This window comes from Mesoplodon bidens (genome assembly GCF_964165515.1).
Source record: "Mesoplodon bidens genome assembly, contig: HAP1_SCAFFOLD_165, whole genome shotgun sequence".
NCBI lineage: Eukaryota > Metazoa > Chordata > Mammalia > Artiodactyla > Ziphiidae > Mesoplodon > Mesoplodon bidens.
Window position 1 is genome coordinate 228,858 of NW_027672048.1, and position 25,283 is coordinate 254,140.

At 36.0% G+C, this 25,283-nt stretch overlaps 1 pseudogene across 1 annotated transcript; it reads left to right on the forward strand.

The window, feature by feature from the left end:
- Positions 1-482: 482 nt before the first annotated feature.
- Positions 483-21,645, forward strand: LOC308610682 (coiled-coil domain-containing protein 150-like; annotated as a pseudogene). Its single transcript has 11 exons — positions 483-640; positions 1,977-2,196; positions 2,318-2,496; positions 4,327-4,395; positions 9,682-9,798; positions 10,844-10,963; positions 13,759-13,802; positions 15,304-15,396; positions 20,110-20,234; positions 20,478-20,653; positions 21,207-21,645. The product of its transcript is annotated as a coiled-coil domain-containing protein 150-like (transcript).
- Positions 21,646-25,283: the final 3,638 nt, after the last annotated feature.

Sequence of the window (25,283 nt, forward strand, 5' to 3'; positions counted from 1 at the left end):
TTGGATGGGAATATGTTAAAATGAAAATGGCTGGCAATGAAAAGACGTAATAACTTCTTCAGCCAAGTCATAGGTCCTAGTGTATGTCTAATAGTAGCAGACAGGTTAGACTAGACTGTGCTGCAGTAACAAACTACCTAACCATCTGTGGCTTATAACAACATTAGTTTCTTGCTCACTCACACTGTATGTCAAGGATGGGCCATGGCTCTGCTCATGTAATCTTTACTCTGGGATCTTGGCACATGGAGCAGGCCCTATCTGGGATGTTGCTCATCGCATGGAGAAGGGAAAAGAGATGATGAATGACAAGTTGGCTCTTAAAGCTTCTACCCACATTTAACTGAGCAAGGCAGGACACATGGCCATTTCCAAGCTCAACAGGACAGGGATGTATAATCCTCCACAGGAAGGGGCAGTGGCTATTCTGAACAATAATAGAACCGACTACACTAATATTGTGACTTTAATCTCAGGTACATATGGAAACTACAATGTCCAGAGCAGTCTTCTCTCCAGCCCGCTTCAATGTTACAGCTTCTGAAACATTCACGGTACTTCAGCAAAGGATGAGAATAGTTGACAAACAGACCAGTTCTCTGAGAGATGACCTAATAATGTTGGACTTTGGTGAAAAAAGGTAACAAATAAAAAAATTGTGTTACAATATCTTTGTAGGTTGAAGAAATTTTGCCTCACTGGTTACTAATAAGGAGTCACAGTGTGGGTGGTTTGGCAGGTGAAATAAGTACTTAGAAAAGAATTGAGAAATAACATTAGAATACTAATTAGGAAATATTTGCAAGATAAAGAGTTGTCCTCCTGTAATGGAGCTACTACCACTATTCTAAACAGATTTTTAAAGTGTGTTAATTAGGTGCACAAACCTTGATATCCTATTCTCCCTCAATACTTGATTAAAAACAAATGTAATTTTTTACATAATTAGAAAAAAATTGGGGCCTTTTTTAAAAATAAAAATAGACTTTGATATTAGTTAAGGTGAACATCTACAACTTGATTCATGCCATTAATATGGTCTGTATTTTCTTTCTCCAAATTTGTTGTAAATTAAAAGAAAGGTTATAAGTCTTAAAAAAATTCATAGTTTAGAATGAAGTACTCAAAAGAAGAACTGTGTTTTTCCTTTGTGCTCCTGAAGAAGTTATTGCCATTAAAAGTTAGATTGTCAAAAGGCCTTGAGGAATCTGGGTGCTTAAGTGGCCAATGTTGAATTTACTGGTGTGATTGTCTTTAAAATTACGTATGTATTTCCTGAGTGTCTCTTATGAAGACCTAAAATTGGTATAGTTGGTATTATAGCACACATAGAATAAATAACTCTTCAGCAAAGATTAAATTTGTACCAGTGTTGAGTATGTTAGAACAAAATGGGAATATTTATTATCACCTTGTTTAAAAATTTTCTAAAAAGGATGTGAAATACTGCCTCCATGCTAACTTTAATTCTTAGTTTACCATTATAGAATTAGCATTTAACCTGTTTTATATATCACTTGCTTTTACATACAAAATAAGTTTACAAAAAATTCCGATTAAAATAACCGTTAAAAAATCAGTGGTCTTGGGCTTCCCTGCTGGTGCAGTGGTTGATAGTCCACCTGCCGATGCAGGAGACACAGGTTCGTCCCCCGGTCTGGGAAGATCCCACATGCCGCGGAGTGGCTGAGCCCGTGAGCCATGGCCACTGAGCCTGCATGTCCGGAGCCTGTGCTCAGCAACGGGAGAGGCCACAACAGTGAGAGGCCCGCATACCGCAAAAAAAAAAAAAAATCAGTGGTCTTTACCCATCCCACATTGGTCTCGTCCTCTTTACCTAATAGTGCTCTCTATGTTTAAATTTGCAGGGGCTATCAGATACTGGTTAACTAAAGACTATAGTTTTTATACTCAGTAGAAGTGTTACATTGATTCGATGGTTGGGATAATATTGTTATATTGGGATCTTTGTCCAGAGGCCACTTGGAAACTCCAAAATATTTAGAAGAGCCTGTGAGCCAGAACATCATTAGCCCTATCCAGAATGAAATAATTTGTTCAGGAAAAACAGATATTTTATGGAAGAACTGTGAGTTTCTGGTAAATCGAATGTGCCGTGTGGAAAGCCTCATCCAGTCCTTGAAGATGAACATCTTCATCTGCAAACTGAAAAAGATTTGAACCCACAGAAAACAGGTATAGAGAGAAGAGAGTCATCAGAAATTCGGTCCTGTGTGGGTGCTTGATGAGTTCATGATTCTTTTCCTTTCCTGACCTTCTTTAAACTGCTTGATGACCCTCCTGTCCTGTCTGATAGGTTTTCTGAAGGAAAGACTGAATACCACACAGGAGGAGCATTCCAAGGATCTGAAGCTATTGCAACTGGAAGTGATGAATTTGTGCCAGCAACTAAGAGATGTAAAAGAGAAAGAAGACACGGCACAAGATGAGGTGCAAAGGTTGACTGTGACTCTGCAGCTTGCCTCAGAGACAAAGGTTTGAGTCCAGAGTTCTGGAATACAAACTCACTGTTAATGTGTTAGCTGGAGGAGGCAACAGACCCATAAAGCTGACTTTTAAAAATAGGTGATGTTGGTGTGAGGATTCTTGACATCTGAAATTTATCTACATCGATAGCCTATAACATTGTGTGCTGTCGGTAATTGAGTATTTATAGATTCCTACCCTCTACCTGTGACTGTGTGGATCCAGAGATATGAGGGAGTCTGTGCTCTACAAGAGCTTGTATGCTAGCTGGGAGCACAAGGCACAGCAGGAGAAAAGAGAGAAAAGAAGGGTATAAGAAATATTAAAGGACAGTGTAGGACAATAAGCAAATATTGCCAACTAAGTGTTCTGTATTCAGGTGGGTTTGAGAAGGTACGTGTGTCCTGTCTAGAACAGATTAGGCTAGGCTTCAAGGAAGACATGGGACTTGAGATGAGCCTTTAGAAGGCAAAGCAGTGAGGTGAGGACATTTAAAAGACCTCACACAGAGGCAGCAAAAAATAAGACTAGGGAAAAAAAACTAATGATTTTGTTTTCTCTTCACAGGCCAGGCAGTGTAACAGATGTTATTTTGTTTAAAACATGTTTTGTTTAATCTCTGCAAAACCTCAAGATGGAGGATATTGTTGTCTCTCTCTCTTTTTTTTTTTTTTTTTTTTTGCGGTACACGGGCCTCTCACTGTTGTGGCCTCTCCCGTTGCGGAGCACAGGCTCCGGACACGCAGGCTCAGCGGCCATGGCTCACGGGCCCAGCCACTCCGCGGCATGTGGGATCTTCCCGGACCGGGGCACGAACCCGTGTCCCCTGCATCGGCAGGCGGACTCTCAACCACTGCGCCACCAGGGAAGCCCTACTGTCTCTATTTCAATGATGAGTGTACTGGGGCTCAGAGAGAAGTCATCTCTCTGAGATCACACTTGCCTGTTTTCTTCCTGTAACTCAGATTTGAACCTAGATCTTTCCCTTGGGTGCAGTTAGGAGGCAATGCATAAACTAGCTGGACAGGAGTGAGGATTTGTTTGTGTAAAATAAGTTGGAAATTGGCAAGGGATAACGTCATAGAGGATCTCAAAATCAATAATTAAGCAGTTGGGCTTGATCCTATGGGGAGTGATTAAATTTTTGATAAGAAAGTGACATAATTGAAAACGAGAAGACTAATCTAGCAGTAGTGTAGAGTATCAATTACAGGAGAAGAGATTGGAGATAGGAAAACCCATTAGGAATCCATTGCCTTATTTGAGACATAGACCTTATTAGGTCTGAACTACGGTTGTGGCATTTTGAGAGGAAAGATTTGTTAGAATGTGGTATTGGATAGGGGCTGAAGGTAGAGAAGAAGGCAAGGACAGCTTTGAGTTTTTACATCTTAGATTATAGTGCCATTAATAATAATATAAAAGAGGATGAATAGTGAAAGCTGTGTTTTTCATCCTCAACTCCTAAGCATAGATAATATTTGAGGCTAGAAAAAATGGAGTACTTAAAAAAATAGGACTATACCCTGTAAGAAAAATGTCTAGCAATTACCAGGTTTTCCTCTGATTATTGAATTTTACATAGGAGGTACATGTGACTAATCATTTTTTTAATTATCTGAAAGGGAAAATGATAGAAGTCATGAATGAAAGTAATAAAATAACTTTAAATATCTCATTGTAATAATTACTTAGACTAATAATAAGAAGTGTTTATAACTGTATTCAGATTAGCATTTATAGGTTGCCCCAAAAAAGTCTAGATTTGAACTGTGATATACCATAGACAGTTTCTTCCTGTCATTTCAGATCATTTAGAACCTTTTCTCCTATTTTTAGAAGAATGCAGCCATTATTGAAGAGGAACTGAAGACCACAAAACGTAAAATGAACCTTAAAATTCAGGAGGTAAGATAAAAAGGAAGGTGAAGGAGGCATTGGAATTGCAGAGGGGGAAGTCAAGGTAGTGGATAAAATGAAAAGAAACCATTGAAGAAGAAAATATGTGGCTGTTTATTCGGAAGATTTTAAAAATATGCCACATGATGTTATACCTGCCCGTATGTGACATTAAGACTTCCTTTCACCTCAGTACTGCCACAAAACCAGAAATAAAAAATAAATGCTCTCTGAGCCAGGAGGGAAACAGTTACCGTGAAACTAATGGAGTTGCCCATATACTAGAGTTAAGTGGACATAAAGAGGCCTTTTACACTAAAGTTGTGTTTAAAATAAAAAGCTTTTAATAAGTCTGCTCAACTAATTTTACCGTAAAACTTTCATTTCAGTCTAAATTTCAGTAGATAACAGATTGGAATTATGGAGTAGGTGGCTGCTAAAAGTTGTTGGACTAAAAATTTGCAGCTGAAAGCAGCGGAAGAGTCAGAAGAATTACCAGTTCAATACACCTTGACAGTGGCCTAAAAACCTCAATATTCCCTGACAGAATAATAGTTGACATTAGTCCAAACCAAAAGGATCAAGTTGTATTTAAAATATTCTGTTATACAAAACAGAAATAGATACACTATTTTAAAAATTATGAATTTCAGTGTGTTTAGGGTGGTAAGTGTAGCTATTTGGGACATTCTCTCACGTAGAGTATTTTTTTGCCAATAGTTACTGATAAAAGCATGATTGTTCATTGTTAGTTGGAGTATATTGTTTCATGCTTTAAAAAAATATTTTGGCTATTTTAATAGATTCTTTTTAGAGCAGTTTTAAGTTTTTAGAAAAACTGTACAGAAACAGAGTTCCCATATATCCTTTCTCCCCACCCCCAGAGCTTCCTCTGTTGTTCACATTCTGTATTAGTCTGTGATGAACCAGTTTTGATACATGATTACTAAATTCACAGTTTAGATTAAGTTTTACTTTTTGGTCATCACAGTATACAGAATAGCTTCACTGCCCTAAAAATGCCCTGTGCTCTACATACACATCACCCCGCGCCTCTCTCCCCCACCCCTGTCTTTCCCCAAGCCCCTGGCAACCACTGATCTTTTCACTGTCTCTCTAGTTGGAATCATACAGCATGTAGCCTTTTTGGACTGGCTTCTTTCGCTTAGCATATGCATTTAATCCTCCATGTCTTTTCATGGTTTGATAGCTCATTTCTTTTTATCAGTGAACGATAATCTATTGTCTGGATGTACCATAGTTTATCCATTCACCTACTGAAGGACATCTTAGTTGCTTCCAAGTTTGGCAACTATGAATAAAGCTACTGTAAACATTCATATGCAGTTTTTAATATGAACATAAGTTTTCAACTCCTTTGGATAAACACCTAGGAGTACGATTCATACTTATCATATGATAAGCTTATGTTTAGCTTTCCAAGAAATTGCCAACCTGTTGCAGTGGCTATGCCATGTTGTGTTCCCACCAGCAGTGAATGAGTGTTCCTGTTGTTCCACATCCTCACCAGCATTTTGTGTTGTCAGTGTTTTGAATTTTTGCCAAATTTATAGGCGTATGTACAGTATCTTGTTTTAATTTGCAGTTTTCTACGGACGTGATATTGAGCATCTTTTCATATGCTTATTTGCCATCTGTCTATCTTCTTTGGTGAGGTATCTTAGATCATTTGCTCACTTTGCAGCTGGGTTTTTTTTTCTTATTGTTGAGTTTTTAGAGTTCTTTTTATATTTTGGATACCAATGCTTTATCCAGTATGTGTTTTACAAATATTTTCTCCCAATCTTTAGCTTATCTTTTCATTCTCTTAACAGTGTCTTTTGCAGAGCAGACACTTTCAATTTTTTTTTTTTTTTTTTTGCGGTACGCAGGCCTCTCACTGTTGTGGCCTCTCCCGTTGTGGAGCACAGGCTCCGGACGTGCAGGCTCAGTGGCCATGGCTCACGGGCCCAGCCGCTCCGTGGCACGTGGGATCTTCCCGGACCGGGGCATGAACCTGTGTTCCCCGCATCGGCTGGCGGACTCTCAACCACTGCACCACCAGGGAAGCCCCAGATGCTTTTAATTTTAATGAAGTATAACTTACCCATTTTTTTTCCTGGATTGTACTTTTGGTATTATATCTATTAATAAAATATCATTGCCAAACCCAAGGTCACCTAGATTTTTCTATGTTATCTTTTAGAAGTTTTATAGCTTGCATTTTACATTTAGGTTTTGAATTATTTTTTGTGAAAGGTGTGAGGTCTGTATCTAGATTCTTTGGGTGAGTTTGTATATGTGTATGTCTAGTTGTTCCAGCACCATTTGTTGAAAAGACTATCCTTTGGATTGCCACTTAACACTATTTTTTTATTGGGGAAGTCTTAATTCTTGGCGCTGTAGTAAAATGTTGAATTTTCATGGAACTTGTCAAGGACCTGTAGAAGGACTGTGCTAGTCAAATAGGGACATTTTGAGGGTATGTGAGGCAGGAAGGATGTATTAGTCCGCTGGGGCTGCCATAACAAAGTACCACAGACTGGTGGCTTTAACAACAGAAATTTATGTCTCACCATTCTGGAGGTGAAAAGTTCAAGATCAAAATATCATCAGCAGGTTTGGTTTTTTCCTGAGTCCTTTCTCCTTGGCTTGCAGATGGCTGCCTTTTTTTCTGTATCCTCACATGGTCTTTTCTCTGTGTACACATCCCTGGTGTCTCTTTGAGTACAAATTTCCTCTTCTTATAAGGACAACAGTCATGTTGGATTAGGGCCCACCCCAGCGGCCTCATAACTGAAACAACTCTTTAAAGGCCCTATCTCCAAACACAGTCATATTTTGAGATACTGGGGTTTAGGGCTTCAACATACGGACTTCAGAGGGATGCAGTTCAGCCCATAACAAAGGACTATACAAAGATAAAGTAAATGCAGTATATATCTTTCTAAGAGATAAGAATATATATATATATATATATATATATGAAATCTGGTTCTGATGAACATGAAATAGATTAACTGATAGCCCTTCATAATGCTTTAGGGATGAATATCTTAGTAGTATAGTTATCAAATAAAGATTCCCTTTAGAAGGCACTTAAATTATATCTTGAGCTAATTATACTATAGAATTCGATGTAGAGCTTAGAAAAGTATATTATGCTACTCTAAATTATAAAGTGATTATAATCTGATACTAAAATAAAACCTGAAAAATATAGCCCAAAACAAAAACTATAGCTCATTCTTAAATAAGATTCTAATATTAATATTTAACTGATTATTGGATAAGGAAGGAATTTCTAAGCTTGAAAAGAAGGAACAGGATTATAAAAAGCTTGATAAGTTTGACCATATAAAAATTAAAATCTTATATATGTATAAAAAAGCAAAACTAATACAACATAACAAAACTAGACAGTTAATAATCTTCCCTTTTAAAGAACTTAAACTGACTTAAAAAAACAGAGGGCAAAGGATAAGAACAGTTCAGAAAATATATAAAGAACTAATAACCATATTAGAAACTGTTTAATCTCACTAGGAACCAAAGAAATGCAAAAATATTAAGGTGTTGTTTTTCATTTATTAGCAAAGATTTAAGAAAGTGATAATCTGTAGTGCCGATGAGATTTATTCAAATACTACTGATAAGGTAAAATTGGAAGGAGAATTACAAAATGTATCAAAAGTCTAAAAAATGTTTATACCTTTAACCTAGTGATTTCTTTTGTAGGATTTATCCCAAGGAAATAGTCAGAAATTCAGTGAAAGATTTATTCACAAGCATGTTCAGCAGAACAGTATTTAGAATAGCAAAACACTGGAAATATCCAAATGTTCAATATTAGGTGTACGGTTAAGAAAATCATAGAACATTTCCAAAATGGGCTATCTTGTAACTATTTCGTGTGAACATATTTTTCATCTCATTTCACTTTTTAAAAACTTCTTAAATTGTTAAGTATATCATCCTTCAAGAAAGCACATATAAAGTGCATATGTACAATGTAGAGAAGAGTTATAAAGTGTACTCTTACGTCATGTTTACTGGGGTTTAAAAATAGAATTTCTGGAACTTCCCTCATGGCGCAGTGGTTAAGAATCCGCCTGCCAATGCAGGAGTCATGGGTTCGAGCCCTGGTCTGAGAAGATCCGACATGCTGTGGAGCAACTAAGCCCATGTGCCACAACTACTGAAATCCACTCACCTAGAGCCCATGCTCCACAACAAGAGAAGCCTCCACAACAAGAGAAGCCACCACAACAAGAAACCCACGCACCACAATGAAGAGTAGCCCCCACTCACCGCAACTAGAAAAAGCCCACATGCAGCAACGAAGACCCAATGCAGCCAAAAATAAATAAATAAGTAAATAAATTAAAAAAGAAATTCTTTCAATTTAACGTCACTTCATAAAAGGAACAGCATTTTTCAGTTCCCATTTAAATTAGAAAGGATTTCTTTACTTCATGATAAAAGAGACTCTTAACCTTCTTTGTATCTTTATCTGACTCATTTTATAGTCATTTACTGATAGAAATAAGGTCAGTGTACCCAAATTCTTGAGTGTTGTTTTTGTCTGCTGCTTAGCAACTACTTCATTATTTGTTTTGATCTTTAAGTTCCAATACATGAAAAAAAAAATTCCAGTACATAATTGAAACAGCTTTCAGAGGAATGTTTATAATACTATGGGATAAAAAAGATATATATATATATATATATATATATATATATATATATATATATATATATATAGGTGAAGAAATCAAAATACAGGAAAATAAAGAGTTAAAAAATAAAGTTAGAAAATAGAGAAACACAGAAAATACATATACTAAGACATATTAGTGTTTTTCAAACTTCTTTTGACAGCAATACATTGTAAGACATATTTTACACTGCAACACCATACATACATGCATATACACAAACATTTCATGAAGCAGTACTTACCCTTCCTTATTACTTGCTATGTGCTCTGATATTTTCTTTGTATTCTTTTCTCCCCCCTTTTTCAAGTGCTTCTTGCAACTTACTAATGCGTCTTGACCCACAGTTTGGAAAACAGACTTACACAGTAGGAAGATGAGGGTAACAAATTTGACTCTGCATTTCCTAGAAGGTTATCCGTTAGGGAGAAACAAAAGCATGTTTCTGAGTAGTCATAAATGAACAAAGAATGGGGGTGAGATGGCGTGTCTGGTAAACTTTTTATGGTGACTTTGATCTTTGTGAAACTGCTATGAAGTTCCCTTGGTCTTGCCTAACTGCAGTGTTGCTCTATAGCTAAGGAGACAACTGTCTCAAGAGAAGCACCTAAGGGAATCTCTTGAGAAATCTGGATCAGCCATGCTATTCAAAATTCAAGAAATGGGATCAACAGTGGAGGTGGAACGGAAACAGGTAGAGAGATTTTCTCCCCTTGTTTATGTTGGGAAAGTGAAACCAAAAGGGAAAAGCCAATGTTTTACCTACAAACCTATAGTTTTGCTTATTTCCTCTAGATTTATTAAATTTCTTTCTTTAGTATTCCTCTATTAACATTCTTACTACAATTTTAAAAATTTTAGTGCAAAATAAGAAAGGACTCTGATGCCATTTAGTCCAGCGCTCTCAATTTATGAATGAGGGAGCTAAGGACAGAGAGGTTATTTTGTCTCAGGCTTTACAGAAGTGAACTCTTAGTTCCTGGGAAGGAATCCTTCCCTCTACACCATATAATCTCTGTTACAAGAGTTGATTTTGGAAGGCACTGACCTAGTCTCATGCTATATGTATTGTGTATGATGTGCATAGAAAAGAAAGATTAAACTGAGCTGACATTTGAAGCAAGGAATAAGATAATCAGGAATGTGTTTACATTGCTGTTTTCAAGTCTCATTATTTTAGCATAATATTTTTGCTTTCATCAAAGTTGTTATTTGAAATATCTATATGTAATTTAGAATATTTTAAATTCTAAGTACTGAGGCAATTAGTAGTTTCAAATCATAATACCTATTATTAGAGTACATAATTTTTATTATTTTAATGAGTGCTGTCCTTCTACAATGTCCTTAAGTAGAATAAAGAGGATTCTACTTAAAGAATTTGCAACTGATCCTTTATTGCTATACTTTATACTGCCAATATAGTAGGCACTAGCCACATGTGGCTATTTAAATGAAAATTAATTTTATTTGTTAAAATTAAACAAAATTAAAGATTCAGTTCCTCGCTCACTCTGGCCACATTTTGAGTGCTGTTGAAGAGTGCACAGAAAGTTCTCCTGGACAGCACTGCTGTAAGACACTGCACTCTGTTGAGATCTTTTAACTGTAACACATAAACACCGCTTCTTCCTCCAGGAACATTAAGATCAGAAAAATCTGCCTTACACCTGTGCTATAAGTTAGCTTAGTAGAAATCTTTACCTTACAGAAAAGGAGTTTTTCTTATACGATTTCAGGTGCAAATTTTGCAGCAAAACTGTGTTGCTGATTTCAGACCACCCAAGAACTACTGGCACAGGAGCGACAACAGAAAGGAGAGTTGGAGACCACTACCTCACAGCTCAAGTCTGATCTAGGTATGAAAACAGATGCTAGAAATTACACTTTTGTTAGTTTTTTGAGATTTCATGTGAAAACTCTTAAGATTCCAAATTCTCGAAGTGGCCAGTGTTACTGGTATTTCCCACAGACCTGAATGTAAAAAGTTGCTGATTTCCTTTTTATCTGTGGCACTGAGAAAGACAGAGAATGTTGGTAATAAAATAGAATTTGACCCTCTTAATTGTAAACTTATGTGGATTTTTTTCAGGTTTATTTAACTGTGGGCTTGGGAACATTTGGGTTCTATAAATCTAGATTGAATATTGGATAATAGAATGCTAATACGGAAATGAGGTCATTAATCGTTGCTATCCTACTGATTCTAACGATTTATCATGTCAGACTCTCCATTCTTCAGGTTATCGACCTATTTTGGTCAACTGGTATTTGTAGTAAAGGATAGTTGTAAGGTACCATAGAGAGAGGTTAGATTAACTACTCGTTTGAGGAGGAAAAAACGTCTGTTTTAAAAAATAGTCCTAAAAGGTGACAGAGCTAGGAAATGGAAGTGTCTAGACTTGATCCCAGGCTGCTCAGAGACATGCTTCTTCCAACCCAACAGCCCTTATCAGACGACTGTTTGTTAATATATAATTGTAACAGCAGTGTTCAGGTAGATCTCATTATAGAGATCACACAGAGTTCCAGTGCAGTGCTTTACGCATGAATAACACTTCATGGTTTACACAGGGCTTTCACATACGTTATCTCATGTAACACACAAAACTATCTGTAATTCCTAAAGTTACAAAATGAATAAATGGTGAAGTGAGGCCTCAACCTGGATCTTCTAACTCCAAACCCAATGTTCTTGCCACTGTGGCCCGCCTGCTCTGTGGCTGTAATGAGGACAGGGAATACCAAAAGGGAAATGAAAATTAGAAAAAAGAAACCATAAAGGGTAATCCATTCAATGCTTTTACTTACTGCTTTTAGCAGAAAGTATTCTTTTTCCATATAGTTGTTGAGTAATGACTTATTCTGTGAAGTTCTCTCTGATAATGTCCCTAAATAATTTTCTGTCTTCCTGTGACTGCATGCCTACAAAAATACATGTTACATTTTATTGTACTACCACATTATCCCATTTGAGCCTAACAGCAAACTAGTGAGAAAGATAAGAAAATGTACCCCATTCTACAAAAGGATGAAAAGATCTATAGTGAACGACCCACAGTAAATAGAATAGCTGGGACTAAACACAGATCTTTCTATTATATTAGTTGTCCTTCTGATTAAGTGATTTTTTAAAATGTTACTTTCTTAATGGATTAATGCTTTTTGAATTTTGTAAGAATATATGGAAGACCATTAAAAACATTGAGATTAGAATAACAGTAATTCAAATTAACATAAAAAAGGAAGCCTGTCTGAATACCAGCTATATGCTTCATAGTGAAGAATAGATGCTTTACATGCATGCAATTTTATTACTTTAAGGTACAAATAGTTATTCTAACTATATTAATAAAAGGAATGCCTTTAGATATTTGCTTCAATGAATTTTAAAATGTACTTATTTATTAATAATTGTTTATTTATTAGCAATAAACATTATATGTATATATGTGTGTGTATATGTGTGTGTATTACACACACATTAATTAAAGTGATTAAATTGTTCTCCAAAGTAGGATAAACATTCCCCTTTTAGTCTTTCCTTGGCTAGTGGAATTTTCAAAATAGATCATGTAGTTTATCTTTTTGATCCTTCACATATGTTAAATTAGAATTGACTTAAAATGAGTCTTGGACTCATTTTCAAGAAGTACAGTTTTTCTGAGTATATCCTAAATAAAATGAGTTTTTATATGTTTTATAATTTTCTGGCTTTAGAATTTTTAAGTGAAACAAAACTAATAGATCTTTATGAATTTTCTATGAAGCCAAACATTAACCTCAGAAAAGTTTATATCTCTTGTCTACTAGTATACAGTGCCAAACTGTTCTATTTCTGCCTTTGGTTTTATTTTCACTGTATATACATACTCTGAGTGGTTTCAAATCTTTTTTTTTCCTACACCAAATCATCCCCCTGAGTTCCAGATGGTATCTTACTGCCAACTAATCATCTATATTTAGATGCTTTGCAGATACCTCAAAACACATGATGAAAGCTTAAGTGTTGCAGTCATTTTTACTCATTATATCCCCCAAACCTGCTCCTTACCCTGAATTCCCTGTTAGAATCCACCAACCACCCCCACTGTCCAGGTCTGTACACTAGATATTTTCCTTGACTCATCTATTGCCTTTACACCACTGGTCAGTCACCAAGTCCTGACAGTTCTCCCTGCTTGCTTTTCACAAGTCTTTTCCTTCTGCATCATTACCTCAGAGCCAGCTCTCATTGTTTTACACTTGGGTTACTCCAACAGCTACTGAACTGATCTCCCTGTCTTTATTGAGCCTTTGTCAGAGTAATCTAACAAAAGGCTTTTTGATCTTTTTGATTGTGTGCCTCTCTGTCTTGAAATCCCTCAGACTCATCATCATCTGTGCATTGAGTAAAACGTGACCTCATTTACCATTGTACGTGACTGTGGACTAGTTTCTTGATAATTTCAGGAATTAGTTTATATTAGTTCAGGAATTAATTTAGTTTCCAGTCTATAAAAATATGGTAGAAATGCTTGCGTTCTCCTTATTTCTGCAAACTACAGACGAAAACAATTTTTTTAATCAAAGTTTCTCAGGGAAAATACCATGTGATTTCAATGTACTTGTAAATTATTATCATCATAGTTATGTGGACTTTCTTTGTTTTTAGTTTCTAGAGATGACCTCATTTCCAAGTTGGTTGAAGAAAATAAGGTAGGTTTTGAGGTTTTGAGTACAGAGGTTTTCTTTCATCTCTTCACTAAATAGTATTTCCTTACTCATGTTGGTTTACAGTCCTTCTGATTCTCCTAAAATCTTTATGAAAAAAAGTTTCAGTGTAAATGAGTGTATATCCAGAACTGTTGTCAACTGGGTATTAGGAAATAAATCATTTCATGCAGGTTAGTATAGTTTGAAAAAAGGTGAGTTGGCAAAACTACTGAGACTTATTTGCATTTTATACCTATTGCAAATGAATTGCTGTGAAGCTTTTTTTATGAAATGTAAGAAATATTAACTATTTTTGGTGATGGTTTATCAACAACATGAATGTATGTACTTACTACCACTGAATTTAACACTTAATACTTAAATAGTTTTAAGTGAAATGTACTCTTAGAAATAGTTAAAATGAGTGTAGTGCTATACAGTAGGCCCTTGCTGGTTATCTATTTTATATAGAGTAGTGTGTATATGTTAATCCCAACCTCCTAATTTATCCTTCCCCTCCCCTTTCCCCTACAGGGGAAAAGAATCTGAAAAAGAATACATATTGTTATATGTAATTATATAATAGTATAATGTATATTTGTATATAATATTAATAGTATTATTATTATATATAACTGAATCACTGTGCTGTACACCTGAAACTAACACAATATTGTAAGTCAACTATACTTCAATAAAAAAGACATTTCATTAAAAAGACTTAAAAATGGTTAAAATGATAAATTTTGTTATGTGTATTTTACCACAATAAAAAATAAAAAATAGGATAAATGTTACTACTTTTATATCAAGACATTTCTAAATCAATCTCATGGTGTAGATGTTATATGATGTTAACTTTTCTTGAGATGCTTCTTCTGGAAAGCTAGAAAAGTGGTTCTCTCTCTGAAGGAAGAGGACTTAGACTTTGTTCTTCCCCATTTGACTAAGTACCTATTAGGTAAAACCCAGCCCAAAACTCACATCCCTATCACCTTTCCCTCATCTCAAAGAGAACATTTTTTTTTCACAGAGCAAAGGTGCTTTCTTCTGCTCCACCCTCAGGTATTCCTTGATGAAAATCTCTTCCCCTACTTATAATTTTCAAAGATCCTTGCATGTGTTTCTTTGAAATAATAAGCTCATACTACTAATAGGAAGAAACGTGTATGTAACATAAACTAAAAATATTTCATCTTAGTAGAATTTTTTTGACATAAGGATACCAGGTAAATATCAAGGTTTGTTTTTAGGCAAATTCTTTCTAATTGGAGTCCCAGTATGAGAATATTTTTAATAAATAGTTTTGATAAATAATGTATAAATTAAGAGAAGTTTGGGGGTTGGATATATCAAGATTTTAAAAAATCCTTTATAAGACACTTATCTATGTATATTAGAACTTGAATTGGTACTAGCCACAATACAGAACAGGTATTTTGATAGAGATACATGTAATAGCTCTTACATGTAGAAAAAGAGAAATTCTTTTTCATTCCTGTAGGATATACAGTTGTCTTTCAACAAGGAACATGAAGAAAATGCATATTTGAGGTCTGAAATAATATCCCTTCAGGAAGCATCAGAAAAAGCACAGGTAAATCTTCCCATTTCTCTAGTGTTTAGATGTTAATTTTGTTCAGTTAAAGAACCAAGAACCAAGATTAATCCTGGTTACATGAATTCATACCATTGCCATCATCCAAAATTTTTATTTCCATAAGATTTACTTCATTTGTGAAACATCATCAAATTAACCACATTTCCCATTTCACCCTCTAAATTCCTGTGATACATAGGTATTTGAGATATACTGCTAAACCATGCACTAGTTTAAACTTTGCCTTGTTTGCTTTCTAATTTACTCACTAAATGTATACCTTTTATTTCCCCCTATGAAACTCTAAGCAGTTCAATGCCAAGGGCTATCTTATACTTTCTTTGTATCTTCTATGGCAAAGCACAGTAGGAACCGAATAAATACTTGCTGATTTTGGAGTTATGTGTAATCATTTTACGTGGGATGGTGGTTCCCAAATTCAGCTGATGTTTTCTCTATATGCATGTATATGGAAAGGAGTCACCACATATGCAAGCAACCGAGTTATTTCTCATAGGGCCCAAAGAAATAGTATCGATCGTTTAAAAGAACTTTTTGTTAGTACAATTTGATTATTTCAATGTTAGGATCATAGTGTTGTTATGCTGTCTTTATGATAAAGAAAATACAAAATGTGATCTTTCATAAAATAATGATAACAGTAACTACTACTACTTTTACTATAAATGATAGTTAACATTTACTGAATCCATACTACAGTCGTGGCACAATTCTAAGCACTTCATGTTACTAACAAATTGTAATCCTCTCAATAGGACTTCTTTAGAACTATTATTATTCCCATTTTAAAGATAAGAAAGTTGATATACAGAGAAGTTTAATAATATAGCTAGGGCTTCCCTGGTGGCACAGTGGTTAAGAATCCGCCTGCCAATGCAAGGAACAGGGTTCAAGCCCTGGTCTGGGAGGATCCCACATGCTGCAGAGCAGCTAAGCCTGTGCGCCACAACTACTGAGCCTACTCTCTAGAGCCTGCGAGCCACAACTACTGAAGCCCTCGAGCCTAGAGCCCGTGCTCTGCAACAAGAGAAGCCACCGCAATGAGAGGCCCACACACTGCAATGAAGAGTAGCCCCTGCTCACCGCAACTAGAGAAAACCAGCGTGCAACAATGATGACCCAACGCAGCCAAAAATAAATTTTAAAATATATATATATATATATATATAGCTAGTAAGTGACGCAGTTGGAATTTGAGCCCAGCAATCTAGCTGTAAAGAAAATTAGCTATTTCTTTTCAAGGAGCAAGAGTTCTCCTCTTACCCCCAAGTATTCCTTGATAAGTAGTTTGTGCATCTGGTTATAACTTTAAAATGCCCATGAATGTATTCCTGTCTTATGATGCTGTCCCACTTCTGATGCTGTCCAGGTAATCTTTATCTCTCCTTTCTTGTTACTATTTTTTGAGGGATTTTTCTATTAACGCTTCAGAGTTATTTGCCCCATCCTTAAAGAGTTTATACATTAAAACATGAGATCCTTACCAAATATACTTTGCAAAAATAACTGAGAATTAAGATAAATATTTTCCACAGGAATACAAATTTCAAAATACCAAAAGGACAAGAGAATTATAAACTAACTACATGTATGTTACAGAAAAGATTTTTGTTTTATTTTGGAAGGTTAATCTTGTGAAATGGCACAGTGATCTGTATTTTGCTTTTTTGAATACTGTCATTGGTGATGAAGGAGGTTAGATATTTTGTTATCAGCTACACAGTTCTGAAAGCTCATCATCCAGTTTTGAGAATGGATTTCTATAACATGGGCCATGCATCTACGTTGTAAATTCCATTCTGTAGATGTCTTGCTGTAATTGACCAGCATTCAAAATTATGAAGAATGTAAGATTGGTAAACTGCCAAATGCTTCAGTTGTTCCACTGTATCACCAAATTTCCCCTTTTAATTTACAGTTGTTTAGGATGATGACTCCAAATATTTGAAAGTATTTTATAATCTAATGAAATATCAATTGAGATTAGGTTAAATAAATTAAGTTCACATGTATGGTGAAATACTATGCCATTGTTAAAAATGATGATACATAAGTAAAAAGACTTATTTATTGGAGAGATCTGTGCTTTGCTGTATATGTTGTCTTAGGTTTTGAATGACCAACTGACTAGAAAGTGTTCAGAGCTGAACAGAATGCTTCAGACTGTTAGAATGGAAAATACCAGAATCATTGCTGACCACCAAGCCATTCTGCAGGTATTCATTTTTAACACTAGTCAATTTCTGGTAGAATCATCAGGAAGCCTCCTTGGCTAAGAGATCAGGAAATACAAATAGCCAACTGGATACATAAAATATTTTAGCAATTAATTTCAAGGATTTTTCTGAATTATTTTATTTTTTAATTAGTTGCTTTCTGTTTTCATCAGAGGGGTCATTTGGCCTTACACTCAGAGCTTTCTTAATGGTTTCTTCTCAAATATCTTTACTTTAGGAAAAGTAATTACCTGTCCCAGTACTGATAGAATTATGGAGAATACTTATGACTGACCCTAAAGTATTTATCTTTTCCCCAAAGACCTGTGCTTTCCCATTTTGCTTATGCCATTCCCTCTGCTGAGAATGGTCTTTACTTCATTTTCAACTGTTTGAGATTGTGTTCATTCTTTAAGACTCACTTTCACCCAGAAGCTTGATCACTCCGATCAGAAAAAATCAGTTTTGTCTTTTAATTTCTACTTCTAGGACACTAAATAGGCTGTAATAATAAGGCTCTCTCTTTTTTATCTTTTTTGAGCGTACTTACTATATACCAAGCATTGTGTTAAGGATTTTACATATATTACCTCCTTTAATCCTAGCAGTTACATAAAGGGATATTTATCACCCTCGTTTTACAGATAATAAAAATAAGATTTAGAGAAGTTAATCAACTTGCCCAAAATCACCCAGCTAGTATAGGGTGGAGCCAGATTTCAATCTAGACTCGACTCCAGACTCAGTGTTTTTAATCATTTATGTTATGTTGCTTCTCTTGTTCTGCATTCTATAGTAGTAGTTTATGTGCATGGCTCATTTCCTGTACTACATTCCTAGGGCATTGTCTTACATACCTTTGTTATTACCTATAGGGCTAAGCGTGTTTTGCACATAACAGGTACTCAATAAATATTTTTTATTCAGCAAGCATTTAGTGTTTACCTCATGCAAGTATGTTGCTAGATCTAGATAGAATTATGGCAGTGAACAAGACAAGTCCCTACTTTCATGGAACTTACAATTTAGTAGACTGAAGAATGTGACTTATGTATGTAACACTTTCACAAACATTTTAAAACCTTGGAATATGACACAAGTGAGATCCCATTTTACCAAGTATGAAGGTGTGAAGGTTTACCTTGCAATCAAATATTGTTCAAAAAGAAGTGTTTTAAAATATGTTTACAAATATAATTATTAATATGTACTATATTTACAAAAGCTTTGTAAATTGTAGGTAGAGGAAGTGTGCATAAAAATGCTGTTTTTTTTTTTTTGGTGGTACGCGGGCCTCTCACTGTTGTGGCCTCTCCCGTTGTGGAGCACAGGCTCCAGACGCACAGGCTCAGCGGCCATGGCTCACGGGCCCAGCCGCTCCGTGGCATGTGGGATCTTCCCGGACGGGAGCACGAACCCGTGTCCCCTGCATCGGCAGGCGGACTCTCAACCACTGCGCCACCAGGGAAGCCCAAAAAATGCTGTTTTGATAATTGAAAATAGTAAGCAAGAGGAAATTGTGCAGAACAGTTATAGACGTCTGCTGTAGCAGTGTCTGAGTGCAATTTCAGATACTGTCAAAAGAATTTAAACTATGAAATATGATTGTCCCTGGAGAATGGAATTATTTGGAAGAGATGTGGGGGAGATAGAGGTGGAGCGATCATTTTACTTTATATACGTTGATATTGTTTTACTTTTTAAAATATAGTATCGTGTTGAAATTTTGAAGTACCAAAATATACTTAATATAGTTTTTTTTTCATCTTTTTTGGAGTATGGTTGCTTTACAATGTTGTGTTAGCCTCCACTGCACAACAAAATGAATCAGCCGTACACATACAGATATCCCCTCCCTCTTGGACTTCCCTCCCATTTAGGTTACCACAGTGCATTAGGTAGAGTTCCCTGTGCTATACAGTATGTTCCTATCAGTTGTCTATTTTATACATGGTATCTAAAAATTTGTTCATGTTGGGAGTTTTATAAATTTTGCAGCAAGCTGGATAAATAATGCCTCTTGATTATTGGCTAGAAGAGCTATAAAATGATAAAATTGTGGTCAGGCCAGGGTAGGTACAAAGAGCAAGCTGGATTAAGATAAATTCTTTTAAAAAGGGGTTTATTTATATAAATTAAATTTGACTTTCGTAAGTATCAGTATCTTTTTTTTTTTTTTTTTTTTTTTTTGCGGTATGCGGGCCTCTCACTGCTGTGGCCTCTCCTGTTGCGGAGCACAGGCGCCGGACACGCAGGCTCAGCGGCCATAGCTCAGGAGCCCAGCCATTCCGCAGCATGTGGGATCTTCCCGGACCGGGGCGCGAACCTGTGTCCTCTGCATCGGCAAACAGACGCTCAACCACTGCGCCACCAGGGAAGCCCCAGTATCAGTATCTTTGATCAGTTGTTTAGAGTGATACCCTGTCAGATGACTTCTGGCATCTCAACTTTTAATATTGCTTCTAACACTCAGGAAGAACAGAAAATGATGACACAGACATTTCAAGAACAAAACTTACTGCTGGATGCAGCCCATGCCAGTATCACAAGTGAGCTTCAGACTGTTCAGAATGAGAAAACACAACTCCAAATGCATCTGTAAGTAAACTGTGGGCAACTTTTGTTTTTGCATTTGTATTTCTTATCTTTAATGAAAATGTTTAATTCTGCATTTGCTGGGCCAGTCACAAAAATAAAGACTCTGCCCTAAAGGAACTAGTTTTGTTAGAGCATTTTGGTAACTGCTCTCAGGCAGGAGATATGTTCTGTAAGAACATTTAGTCTTTCTGTTAAGGAAGAACTCTCGTTCAGCTTTCATATCTCCTTGTTCTCTTCCTGCAGGGACCATTTAGTCCTTGAGCATAACCAGTGTATCCAGAAAGCACAGGATGCTGAGAAGAGGGCAGCTGTGCAAAAAGAGCTGCTAGAATCAACTATTGCAAGATTGCAGCGAACTGGAAGCATCAATGCAAGAGAAGACCTCTCTGCTAGAGGAGAAAGAAGGACTTCAGGGAGAGGTAGGTAGAGGCAGATTTATGTTACCTCCTGGTTGTGGTGCTGATCTTGTTTTAAAATTTTCTTGTAAGTGCAAAAGACAAGAAATACAACCCAGAGGCAGTTTGTCTGAGTTGCCCATGAAAGAAACCTTTGGGTGGCTAATCTGTGTCTTTTAGCATGTGAGTGCACTGTGCCAAATAGATGCCCTTATATAGCGTGAGTGAATGTTAACCATTCACACATCCTCATGTTAGTTAAGGAGTCAGATTTAAAACTCGATTTTCCCAGTAGAAGTGGGAGAGTGTAGTGGAAACAATGTAAGGGGAAACAGCCCTGTCTTCCTAGTTAGGAAAGAACCGGCAGAGTCTGACATGCAGACGTGTCTTTCTAATTTCAGGGCTATTTGTGAAGTCTGCTCTGCCTCAGAGACTCCCCGAGGGGCCCCTTTTCTGAGAGGATGTGCTATCTCTGCAGTGTAGGTATTAATTGACATGCAGGGTGTATCTGCTATAGTAGAGCCTGTCTGCTGTTTTGAAAATGACCCATTTCTTTTTTTTCCCTTCTCTTGGGCAGGTTAATAAAACTGAGAAAGAAATAGCAGAAGAAAAATGCAACTTGGAAAAGGAATTAGCTAAAAGCAAGGTATTCCACATTTTATTTGTTGTTATGTCATTATATTTAATTCCTTCTGTATTGCTGCCTCCTGTATCAGCTTATCTGAATGAGGAGATGGGTTATTTTGTTGAATACCAAAACATGGGGGAAATAGAGAAGCCGCGAAGCTGGATGCACTTGGAGCACTCCAGTCACTTCAGCATAAGGCTGCGTCTGGGGAATGTTTGCTTGTTGAGCATCTCATGTTTGCCAGTGAGTCATCACTGCCTCACACCCTAGTGTTCACCGAGTAGTTTAGCCACGGAGTCCCCTGAGAGTGAGCTAATGGGCCTGTGGGCTGCAAAGGGATGATTGCTGACGATGCTGGTGTTTGTTTGTTTGTTTGTTTGTTTGTTTGTTTGTTTTAACTAAGCTTCCTAACTTGTTAGCACTTGCCACTTTATTTGTGAGATACCCCTTTCTGGGTTCTATGAAGGTAGAATGGCCAGAGAAACAAATACAATCCTTATTCAAACCAAAAAAAATCTTTCAGACATTGCTGTTTGCATTTCAAAATTTGAACAGGGTAAAGATTATGTATCACTATCATCTAGAGAATATATCTGGAGCATCAAGGACTGTCAGCCCATCCGCATTCAATAAACCCAGCAACAGGTGTCAGATATAGTCATCAAGCCTTGACTGTTTCTTGGCTCAGCTAAATAGCATTCTTAGTACCATATATGTGAACTTTTAGTTTAAGAACTGGGGAGAGAAGAAAAGCTAAATTCTGAGCTGGAGCTCAAAGACAGTTCACTAAGCTGGCAGGTACCTTCTGTGGTTTAGTCACTCATATCTAGTGATTTGAAAACAGTCCACCCAAAAAATCTTTCAAATAAAGCTGACTTCCTGTGGCAAGGACTTTGCTGGTGTCAATGTGGCCTCAAATATGTTTTTTTTTTTTAAATTTGGGAATTTGGTGGATACTATTCAATTCATTAATACTTTTTGCTTTAAAATGCTAGTGAATATTTCATGGCTAAGGCAAATGCTATTTGTGATTAAAACATGGTATTATTATTTTGCTTGTCTGATTTCATTTGTTTTAATGTAGACTAAGTGTATGTTCATGGGGCTGAAAGATACTTGCTCGTTAGAGAGGTTCTATTAAGCCAAATGACAGTGCTTCTAGAGTTCCGTTTTTTGGTCTAACTTGATATTTTTTACATGTGTACTCATTGTAAAGCTATGTTTTCTTAAAGTCAGGCTTATTGAGTTATAATTTAGAGTGAAATTCACCCTTTTTTTACTGTACAGTTCTGTGAGCTTTGATAAACACAATCATGTAACCACCACCACAACAATCAAAATATAGAACATTTCTATCACCCCGGAAAGTTCCCTTGTGCCTTTTAGTAGTCAGCCTCTTCCTCCATCCCCATCCCCTGGCAACCACTGCTCTGTTTTTCTATCCCTGTAGTTATACCTTTTCCAGAATATCGTATAAATTGTATCATACAATATGTAGCATTATAAGTCTGGCTTCTTTTATTTAGCATAAAGCATTTGAGATTTGAGATTCATGCATGTTACTGTATGTATCAGTAGTTTATGTTCTGTTATATCACAGTTTCTTTACCCATTTGCCAATTGAAGAACATTTGGATTGCTTCCAGATTTTGGCAGGTATGAAAAAACCTGTATAAATATTCATATGTGAACATGTATTTTTATTTCTCTTGGATACATATCAGGAATTGGACTTCTAGATCCTACAGTAAATATATGTTCAACTGTCTTCCAAAGGATGTGTGCCATCTTGCATTCCTACCAGGAATATATGAGTTCCAGTTTCTCTACACTCTCACCAACACTTGGCATTGTCAGTTCTTTCAGTTTCAGCCATTCTGATTGGTGTGTAGGGGTATGTCATTGTGGTGTACTTTGCTTTTCTCCAGTGACTAGTAACATTGAGTACCTTTTCATCTGCTTATTTGCCATCAACAACTTAAAGTGTCTCTTCAAATCTTTTAGCCATTTTTAATTCAGTTGTTTGTTTTCTTATAATTTATATTTCAGAGCTTTAAAAATAGTGTCCTATTAATCCTCATGTAATAGTTATTACTATTTGTATATAAACAAATTTTCTATGTGCTTTACCTACTTTTCTTCTGTATTATGCCTTTTCATGCTCTTTTAAAGAGCAGAAGTTTTATATTTTGATGAAGTCCAGTTTGTCAGTTCTTCAACTTTTATGGATGATACTTTTTGTGTTGTAGCTAAGAAATTTTTGCCTAATCTAAGATTACATAGATTTTCTCCTTTGTTCTCTAGAACTTTTTTGTTCAATATGAGGTGTATGATCCACTTCAAGTTAATTTTTGTATATCATGCAAGATGTAGTCCAAGGTTCATTTATTCTTAGGTGGATCATCTGATTGTTTTAGTACCTTTTATTATTGAGATATAATTAATATACCATAAATTCACCTTCTTAAAATATACAAGTTAGTGATTTCTTAGTATATTCACAAGTTTGCACAAATACCACCACTATCTTACTCTAGAACCTTTTTTATCATCCTAAAAAGAAACCCAGTACCCATTTGGAGTCACTCCCTATTTACCCCTGCCCACCTCTGGCAACTACTATTCTACTTTCTACCTCAGTGGATTTGTCTGTTCTGGACATGTCATGTAAATAGAATCAAATAGTATGTGGCCTTTTGGGTCTGGCTTCCTAGCATGATGATTTCAAAGTTTGTCCATTTTGTAGTGTATATAAGTACTTCGTTTCTTTTATGGCTGAATAATATTGCATGAATATAACACACTTCATTTATCCATTCATCAGTTGATAGACATTTAAGCCGTTTCCATTTTTTGGCTATTAAGAATAATGCTATGAACATTTGTCTGCAGTTCTTTTTGTGAGCATATGTTTTCAGTTCTCCAGGAGCAAAACTACTGGGTCATGTGATAACTCTGTTTATCATTTTGAGAAACTGCCAAACTGTTTCACAAGTAAGGTAGTTGCACCATTTTACAATCCCACTAGCAATGTATGAGCATTCCACTATCTACGTCCTCACCTAAACTTGTTTAAAAAAACTTAAAAAAAATTACACCCATCCTAGTAGGTGTGAAGTATCTCATTGTGGTTCTTTTTTTTAACTGAGGTGAAATTCACATACTATAAAATCAGCCATTTAAAAGCGAACAATTCAGTGGCATTTAGTACAATATTCACAATATTGTGCAACCACCACCTCTGTCTAGTTCCAAAACATTTCAATACCCCGAAAGGAAACTCCATACCCATTAAGCAATCACTCCTTATTCCCTCCTTCCCCCAGCCCCTGACAACCACTACTCTGCATTCTGTCTCTATGGATTTACCTATTATGGATATTTCATATGAATATAACGATACAATATGGGATCTTTTGTATGTGGCTTCTTTCACGTAGCATAATGTTTTTGAAGGTCATCCATGTTTTTGTATCAGTATGTATCAGTACTTCATTCCTTTTTATGGTTGAGTAATATTCATTTTGTGTGTGTTTGTGTGTGTGTGTGTGTGTGTGTGTGTTGAGTTGGCTAAAAAGTTCGTTTGGGTTTTTTGTAAGATTTTACAGGAAACGCAAACGAATTTCTTGGCCAACACAATATATGTATGTGTGTGTGTATACATGCACACACACACACGTATATATATGTACACACACACATACCACAATTTCTTTATCTGTTTATCTGTTGATGGATGTTTGCATTGTTTCTGCCTTTTGGCTGTTGTGATTAGTGCTGCTATAAACACTTGTATGTGTATTTGTAAGTACCTGTTTTCATATCTTTGAGATATATAGCTATGAGTGGAATTGCAGGGTCATATGGTAATTTTATGTTTAACTTTCTGAAGAACCACCAGACTGTTTTCCACAGTGCTGAACCACTTTTTCTTCCCACCAGCAGTGTACAAGGGGTCCAGTTGCTCCACATTCTCACCAACACGTTATTTATTTATTTATTTATTTATTTATTTATTTATTTATT